The following is a 9,889-nucleotide window of genomic DNA, read 5'->3' as shown; positions in this document are numbered from 1 at the left end:
TGATGCCATACAACTGGCTGCTGAGCCTTGTGCCTTTATACTCACACAACAACTATTTCCAATTTGATGACAATATATCTCCAGACAGTGGCACCGCTATGGCAACCCACGTTCCACAAATATGCCAATAATCATGGCCGAGACCTGGAAACAACGCTCCCGGCTCTCGTCCACGTCACGCCCCTTCTCTATCCTGTGCTACATTGAATGACATCTTCATCATCCTGACCCATGGGAAGGAGACTCTGGAAAAAATTCCACCACGATTTCCAACAACCTTCCACCCCACCATCAACCTCACCTGGACCCAAATCTACACATTGAGGCCACTTCCTAGACACCAGGTGCAATAAGTGATGGTCCACATTAACCCCCTATAACGAAAACCTACCGACCGCTTAATGCCTACTTCAATGCCTGCCAGCTTCCATCACAGGCACAATCACATGATCCATTGTTCAGCCAAGCACTGAGGGTAACAACCACTGCCGCTCTAACCCCAGACAGAGACCAAACACCTACAAAATCTCCAGCAAGCATTCTCAAAAATAACAATACCCGCAACGATGGAAATAAGGAAACAGAACAACAGAAGCCAGACGTTGTACCTAGAAGCCTCCTACTGCAAGACAAAAACAAGAAGAACCACAGACCCACTGGCCACACTACAGCCCCAGTCTAAAACCCACCCCCAACGCATCATTCAGGGATTTACAACCCATGCTGGACAACGATCCCACAAACGTTCACAGGCCTTGGGTTGGCAGGAGCAGTCCTCGCCCACCAGGCAACCGCGCAACCTGAAACATATTCTCACAGTAACTGCACACCGACCATAGTAAACTCTAGCTCAGGACCATCCAAGCACACAAACTCGATGCCACCTGCCCACATAACTACCAAGCGAACACCATCAACAGGACTCTAACCAATAGCCATAACCATCAACCGTTCTTCACTCTGACACCCTGCACGTCCACCAATGTAATAATGCCATCATATGCCAGCAATCGCCCCTCTGCTATGTAACATCGGCCAAACGGCAGTCGCTACGTAAAAGGATAAACGGACAACAAATCAGATATCAGGAATGGCAATATACAAAAACCTGTAGGAAAACACTTCAAGCCTCCTGGCCACACTATAGAGACCTAAGGTGCATCCTGGGACAAAAAAACTTCAAGGACCAGCCTCAAGAGAAACTGCTGAGCTTCCCAGTTCATCTGCAAATGACACCATCAGTTCAGGATTAAAAACAAACTGTAAATGGCTGCCAACTACAAACCAGTTTCTCCTCCTTGTTTCAACCTCAATTGCTAGAACCAGGCCTCATCCCTCCCTGATTGAACCTAACCTCATTATCTAGCTTGCTGCATATTATACCTGCCCCTGGAAATTTCCACTACATTCCATCTGACGAAGTGGGTATTCACCCACGAAAGCTCGTGGCTCCAAAACGTCTTGTTAGGCATAAGGTGCCACAGGATTCTTGCTGTTTACTAGGACCTCTGTTAACATTTTGTATATTTAATAACTGAGAATTTAATACACTTCTATAGGTGGTTGGGTGCAAGGTTATGAACAGAAATATCACAGTGTTGCTTGCAGTCAGAACACTTATCTATTTACTTTAATGCTCTGCTTTTGTGTTTGCTGTTCTGCAAAACCAATCCAACAGCTTTCCACTGATTACTACCTGAGACAAACAGGAATGTTTGCTAGTATTACAAAATTTTTCCATTGATCAAAAATCAATTAACATTTTTTCTTGTCTTTAACCCACAGCCTATCTTACTTATGAACTGTGGTACAGACTACTGCTGACACTTGCAATTTCCTATGATGAACAGCTGGTGGAAAGATATCTATGAAAGGGCCACAAATGCTTGGCCTCAACGGAAATAATAAAGAATGCAGTTTTACAAAACTAAACTACAATTGTTTGCTAGCTGTTTGCCTAACAGGCAGAAGCCAGTGATGATGCAACAGTCTGGAATTAATACAATCACAAATATGAACCTGCAGCTGATGAAATGTTCAGTAACCATAGTCACCAAATCATACGCTGCTTGTAACTCCATTTGAAGTCAGAGTTCATTTTGGCCCTGAGTAAATAAGAGATTTGTTGTAGACCATTTATTAAGATTTATTGGATGAAGGTGATAAGGGATAAGCACTAGGATGTCCAGACTCCTAATAAAATTTAGCTCTAATTTCAAAGATATAAAATCTTGAAATTCTTTCTTAGTTTAAAATAATAGTTGTTTTTTAAATAAAAAATTGATCAATTTGGGGATTTCACTGTGGCAATAAATATGACACAGTTGAATTTTGTATAGCCTCATAGAACTTGAGTTAATTAAAAACAGCAAAAGTGGTAATAAATTACAGAAAAAGTGTTGTAACCAATTATCATTATTTTACTATTTGTTCTGACAGTTGTGAATCCTGTTTTTTCATCTACATCCTTATATCAAGAAGTCAGGTGCAATGCAATATTAGTCTTGTGGAAGGATCTGAAAAAAATATCACTGTCAAGTTTGCAGTATAAAGGAAACTGATAGGTCTTTAACCACATGACGTAGCTCCACCTGGGCCACTCACAAACAGTTTTCCAGCATGCAAGCCACAACCCTGAATGTCGTGTGTAACTGCAGCCTGCCATACAACTACACTCTGGCTTTCAATAGCCTTGGTTAGTACTGTGGGTGTTGTCTAACTGCACTTCCCCAGTCTTAGATTTTCCAAACCAGAATGTATGTCCTGTACTGCCCAGACCCGCTCCTGGACGCTACACAGTTTATTAAGTCCTGTTATTCCTTTGCAAAATAATATGCCAAATTATTATTCATAGTTATCAGACACTTCACTTTAAATACACTGGATTAGATAACAGTAAAAACAAGTTATTAACTACAGGAGAGAGATTTTAAGTGAGTACATAATGAAGCATGGTCAGTAATAGTTAAAGAAAAATAATAGATGTTACTAATACCACTTCATAAACTATAGCAGATGCAAGCCAAACCTTTCCATTATATGCTTTAGCAGTCTTATGATCCAAAGCCACCAGAGTCCAACAAAGTTCCTTTGTCACGTCAAGTGGAATACGATGGGTGGGGGGGTGTTTTTGTAACTCTTTTATAGTTTCAAGTCCCCCTCTCCTTGAACAACATTTCCAGCTAGGCACAGGAAACAAAGTCTGTGAGGAAGGATGTTCCCTGCTGGCTTCTCTCCTCTTTGAACTTTCTTGCTCCCTTGCTTGATGACTCTGGTTTATTCTAAATGCAAATTAAGCAGAGCACTCATTTCCTTTGTTTTAGGACAGACTTATCTGTCAACTTCTGTTTGAGTAGGCTGTGGGAATTTGGAAATAGGAAAATACATGTTTTATCAGCATGAGCGACCAGCAAATTATGAGTCTTCAAATGATATCTTACAGGCATACTTTGTTACATAGATTATTACAAATAGTGTTTAGAGGGGAACAAGAATTCTTGTTTTAAACTTGATCAAGAATTTACCTAGCTGCTTTTTTGGCAAACAATCATCTGCATACAGTTTCTTCACACCAACTGTGAAGTTTCGGAGGGATCAAATGTCAGAGTTTTTCCTCCAGTTAAAGAACTGCTCTTTTCGTGGGGGCTACTTTGGCTTGTATGCCCCGATGGCACCACCATTTTGAACCTGTTTTCTGAAAAATGCATTTTAATGCAGTCAGATCAGCGAGAGAGCTGGTGACATCAGACTGTAATGGCAGACCCACGCATATGGTATTTTTGTATACATGACAAGGTATATCTCTGCAACAGGCAAGTTGTCAAAAATTTCAGGTTCTCAATCAGCGATTCATATTGGCCTTATTTTGCCCCAAGCTCTTACTGTTCAAGGGAGAAGGCTAACTTCACAATTTTATTGCAAAGGACTAAGCATTGTAGGACCACAGTTTTATGGGGACTGTCTGCCCCAATCTTTGCAGTTCACCCTCACTGAAGTGACTGAAGCTGGTTAACCCATAGAAGCCTCACAGCATTAAGCACAACTATCGTCTTCACTTGATATCTCTCGTACAGATTTATTTGGGAACTTGGATAATGATTGACTTAGAGGTGACAGCTCATATAAACATACAGCTCCATGCTGGACAGCTACAGCAGTTGGAATGGGTGGGATTCCAAAAAAACTTAATGTTAAAAATAAAAATTAAGAGATACTGTCATAACATTTGTACTGAATATTTAAAGGGAAATCAAAGGAACTAACTGAAAATTAAATCTACAGGACCAAAATAAAATGATCTACCAGCAAAGACAATTTTCTTACAAAAGATTCGGAAGCTTTGGGTTTGTACCACGTAATATACTTTGAGGGAACCTGTGCCAAAAAAAATAAAAGATCTGTGCACAAATATTTAAAATTTGCAAATTGTATGTGTCAATAAATAAATGTGGAGGTCCCAGCAGGAGGTCCTGACTGGCAACAGAGACAAGGAAGATCACATGCAGCCCCTCCTCTCCCAGGACAGAGACTGGATGAAGCTGCACTGGACCCTGAACACAGTGGCAAGGGCCAGGCCAGACCTGCCCCCCAGAAACACCCTGGTCCTGCCCTCTTCACCATGCATGCTAGGTGTGGATAGGCAGGTTAACCCAGCAGGAAATCTAAGTGTGGAGAGGCTTAGTGGGGGATTCAGGTGGGGGTGAGAAAGGTTCTGGTGTGGGACAATCTGGGTGGGGAGCTCAGTGGGGGATCTGGAGTAACGGGCTGATGACGGGTCTGGGTGCAGAGGCAATGGGATCTGGCAGGGGGTCCAGTTGAAGGTGGTTTTCAGCTCGGTGCGGAGGCATTAGTTGGGGAGGACTAGTGGGGGGGGTCTGGGTGCAGTTTGGTTGGGGCCAGTGGGTGTGGGAGTCTGAGTTGTGGGGGCTTAGGGTGGTCCAGGTGCAGGGAGGTGAGGCTTTCGGAGTAGGGGTCTATTGGCCTGCTTAACAAGAGGGCTTCCGCTGCTGCTTTCCTCCCCATCCATTTCCCTTTTCCCCACTGCTTCTTCACCTCCCCACGTCCTGCCCCATCCTCCTTCTCCCTCGCCCACTGTCACTCCACAATCCTCTTCCTCTCACTCCGAGATTTCCCTGCCCCAGTCTCTCTCCCACCTCCACCTCCGCTTGCGTAATCACCATCCCCTTTCTCCCAATGCTCTCTTCTCCCTCATACCCCACCACCTCTTCCCCATTTGCCCCACCGCAGGACTCGTATAAAATTTTGTTAAGAAGTTTTTATATGTAGGAAGGATGAAAGTCCCATTGTTTAAGATTCTAAACTTAGAAGGGCAGGACAAGCCCATGAGGAAGCCTTGAAACTGATCCTACTGTTTATTTAAATAGATTTCAATCTCCAGGAAAGATCCGTTTGTCATTCATTAGCACTAAGTGTATGCCTACATGGCAGCTGGAAGTGTAATTCCAAGGGGGTGGACAGACACTGCAGCACCTAGTAGCAGTGTGGCGCAGGGACAGGAACAGATGCTGCTTGGGCTAGTCCCTGACTACAGGGGTTAGGTGGCATTGTACTTAGGTGGTTAGCCCTGAGCTGTTGCCTTGCAACTGTGGCTACAACTGCTATTTTAAAGGTGCTAGCTTGAGCTGAGACTGGTAGTTATTGCTGGCAATGAAATGACAATGTTATCCACAAATCTCATCTGTGCTACGCGTATGACTGACCAACCCTGAATTACAGAGTCCACTATACCTATGGCAAGGAAGTCTGTATCCCATGATGTTTGAAGATACAAGGTTCTATATGGCATGATTCTGTCGAACCACTCGAAACTGAATGCCATGCTGATCTTGTCAGAGTCCTGTCCTGAGCCATTTGCTCAAGTTTGGATTAATGTCAACCTATTGCGACTGTCTTCAAGGCTGTTTATGAAATGCTTGTATTGGGAACGACCAGTGGTGGGAGTTATATGGCCCGTGGTGCCCGTGCTCCAGCAAATTCAGGGCCTGGGGGCCCAGCTCATCAACGTTCAGGGCAAGTGCTTCCAAGCACCGCACATGCCACCCACGTGCCTCACTTGGAGCATTCACACCCGCCCTGCTGCACCCGCGTGCCTCTCCCGGAGGGTTCTCGCCGGCCCTGCCTGCTGCCCCCCTACGTACATCCCCAGGCCTGCTGTGCCCTGAGCAGCAAGCAGCTGCCTGCCGGCTCTGTGCTGTGCCCTCACCAGCCGCTGAGCTACAAAGGGGGTGGTGCTGGCAGCAGGCTGAGGTGAATGCGCAGCTCTGCTGTGGAGGGAGGAAGGAAGAGGAGGCACCACGTTATGGCAGCCTTACCCTCCCCCTGCTCCCGCACCCATCACAGCAGAGGCGAGGAGGCTCTGGACCTGAGAGGGCCCGCCCTAGGAGTAACAATGCCAGTGATGGTGATGGTGAATGTCTGCTGGGGTGGGAGGTGAGGGGGACCCCTCTCCCGGACCGCGCTCGCTGCTAGCTGGGGAGGAGAGGGCTGGGGACTGTGGAGTCCTCTCGCATCATCAGGGATACTGTTCCTGACAGCTTGTATTCCATCTGTGTGTGGGATGTTCGTGTAGAGAGCCTCTACGTCCATGGTGGCTAGGATGGTGTTTTCTGGAAGGTCACCAATGCATTGTAGTTTCCTCAGGAAATCAGTGGTGTCACGGAGATAGCTGGGAGTGCTGATGGCATAGGGTCTGAGCAGAAAGTCCACATATGGCATAGGGTCTGAGTAGAGAGTCTTAGTATTCTTCTCTAACTATATTCTGTTGAACTCAAAAAGCACCACCACAGGAATCTCTTTGTTGACTTCAAGATTTCTACTGTTTACTTGATCTTTTTCATTGGACCATGACTCATCTCAATATTTTTTCTCTACACAGAATCTTTCTGGTTTGCGTACCTTTAAATATTTGATCTTGATATGAAGACATGAAGAGATAGAAAAGGGGTCGGCAACCTTCGGCATGAGGCCCATCAGGACAATCTGCTGACGGGCTGTAAGACATTTTGTTTACATTGACTGTCTGAAGGCATGGACCCCTGCAGCTCCAATTGGCTGTGGTTCGCTGTTCCTGGCCAATGGGATCTGCAGAAAGTGGCGAACTGCGGCCACTGGGAGCTGTGGAGGGCCGTGCCTCCAGATGGTCAATGTAAAGAAAATGTCTCAAGGCCTGCCAGCGTATTACCCTGATGTGCTGCGTGCTGAAGGTTGCCAACCCCTGAGATAGAGAATCCACCAATGTCCTTAGTAGTTTGTTCCACGGGTTAATCAACCCTAACTCTTTAAAAATGTGCGCCTTATTTCTAAGTTGAATTGTCCGGTTTTAACTTCAGTCCTTGGTTCTAATTATGCCTATCTCTGCTAGATTAAAGAGCACTTCAGTAGTTGGTATTTTCTGTCCGTGAAGTTACTTACATACTGTAATCAAGTCACCTCTCTTCTTTTGATAAATAAAACAGATTAAGCTTTTTAATTCTCTCAATGAGAGGCATTTTCTCCAGCCCTTGGATTTGTTTTGTGGCTCTTTACTGCATTCTCACAATTTTTCAACATTCTTTTAAAACTGTAGACACCGTAACTGTATGCAGTATTCTATTATTGGTCTCACCAAGAAACAGCAAGTGACTTCCTCCAGCCAAAACTACGCATACTATGCTCAGAAGGTCATCACACCTTTAGCTGTATACTGATTGCATACCTGACTAACACAATGTATCTCTTTACTGCACCAATACTTATCTGTGAACTTACCTGCTAAGAACATTCATTGCTGCACTGAATACCTATATTTGTCTGTGAACACGTCTTTAAAAGGGAATAAAAAATGCATTCTATTTTGGGATTAAAAATACACACTTTACAGAAGAACTGAAGAGGGGAATGATCTGTTTTTATGCTTATAACAGATGCAAAAAAAAAAGCAGAATTTGGAAGCCAAATATGAAGGGCTATAAGTGTATGTCTACACTGCAGTGTAAGCCCAGTCTTGAGCCTAGGTTCAAGCCTAATTCCCCTTGTGTGTACATTGCAATTGCACTAATCCAGGGTCCCAGGACCCTGCAGGTCTAGAGGGTCCGAGCTCAAGGTGAGTTGGGAACCAGGATTCAAGCCCTCTTGCTTTGCAGTGTAGACACCATTTGACTCAGGTCCCAGGAGTCAGCTGGAAGTATCCCACAATTCCACAGGATAAGCCCTCTCTGTCCCAAGAATCTTCAATCCACTCTATTGAAAATGCAACCCATCCCCTCCTTTGCAAATGGCAGCAGCTGAGGTCACTGTTAACCCATTCTCTTCTGATCAATGGTCTGCAAGTACGCTATCAGAGAGCCTCCTGGGTTTGCAATGGAGAACGAACCAGTCAAGACTTTTGCAAAATGAGCTGCTTCCTGGCAATGTGCAGGGTGGGCAGTAAAGTTTTTCCACAGTACACCATGGTCCTAGGCCTAGAGTCGCGACATTTCAGGGGTGGGGGGCACTAGGGATTCTGGGATACAGTTTACTTTACTAGGGCTGACTTGGGTCTGCGCCCTGCAGTGTGGACACCAGAGCTCTATGTTTGAGCAAAGATTAGAAAAGTCTTAAGAAAGGGTTAAAATATAATGTAGACACTCAAGCCCATGAGTACCTGTTATAACTATAAAGGGAAGGGAACAGCCCTCTTGTGTACAATACTATAAAATCCCTCATGGCCAGAGACACCAAAATCCTTTTACCTGTAAAGGGTTAAGAAGCTCAGGAAACCTGGCTGACACCTGACCCAAAGCCATAAGGACAAGACTACTTTCAAATCTTGTGGGGGAAGTCTTTTGTTTGTTTCCTTTCTGCTGAGGATTTTACCTCTGTTTGCTGTAACTTTTGAACCAAGGCTAGAGGGGTTCCTGGCTAATGAATCCAATTACCTGTAAGTATTTTCATCCTGATTTTCAGAGTGATTTTTAATTAAAAGCTTTTTTTTAAGAACCTGATTTTTCCTTGTTTTAAGATCCAAGGGGATTGGATCTGGACTCACCAGGAATTGGTGGGGAAAGGGGGGGGTTTGAAATTCTCCTTGTGTTAAGATCAAGGGGTTGGATCGGTGTTTCATTCAGGGAACTGGTGAAAAAGTCTCTCAAGGCTACCCAGGGAGGGGAAGGTTTTGGGAGGAAAGGGGGTGTTCCAGACTGAGGAATCTGGATGGTGGCAGCAAAACCAGATCTAAGCTGGTAGTTAAGCTTAGAAGTGTTTATGCAGGTCCCCACATCTGTACCCTAAAGTTCAGAGTGGGGGAGGAACCTTAACATGGTGGCAGAGCGGTGGGATCATTTTAAACCAAAAGCCAGTAGGATTTTTTTTCTCCTTTCTAGCTGCTTAGAAAGCAGCCTGAAGGCGAAGTGTTAAAAGTTTTTTTAACGAGACTTTGTTAAGAGAAGGCTTCAAGCTGTGAGCAAGCAGCCAGAAAAAGGAACATTTACAAGTTGAGAAAACAAAAATAAGACTAACATGCCTTGCCTGGCTGTTACTTACAAGTTTGAAATATGAGAGATTGGTTCAGGAAGATCTGGAGAGCCTGGATTGATGTCTGGTCCCTCTTAGTCCCAAGAGTGAACAACCCCCAAAACAAAGCACAAACAAAAGACTTCCCCCCACCAAGGTTTGAAAGTATCTTGTCCCCTTATTGGTCCTTTGGGTCAGGTGTCAGCCAGGTTTCCTGAGCTTCTTAACCCTTTACAGGTAAAAGGATTTTGGTGTCTCTGGCCATGAGGGATTTTATAGTATTGTACACAGGAGGGCTGTTCCCTTCCCTTTACAGTTATGAGAGTCCCTAACACAGGTCAGCTGACTTGAGTCCCACTAATGGTGCACTTACATTGCAGTGCAGACATACCCTCAGGGT

General features: G+C 44.7%; 1 protein-coding gene across 5 annotated transcripts in view; it reads right to left on the bottom strand.

Annotated features, from left to right (window-relative positions):
• The window catches only part of PRORP (protein only RNase P catalytic subunit), a 109,757-nt gene that overhangs the window by 3,775 nt on the left and 96,093 nt on the right, over positions 1 to 9,889 (bottom strand). The gene's annotated exons all lie outside the window — the stretch shown is intronic.

Source organism: Chelonoidis abingdonii, chromosome 4 (assembly GCF_003597395.2).
Source record: "Chelonoidis abingdonii isolate Lonesome George chromosome 4, CheloAbing_2.0, whole genome shotgun sequence".
Taxonomy (NCBI): Eukaryota; Metazoa; Chordata; order Testudines; family Testudinidae; genus Chelonoidis; species Chelonoidis abingdonii.
The sequence above is the reverse complement of the archived record's forward strand: the minus strand, read 5'-3'. Positions and strand labels throughout refer to the sequence as shown.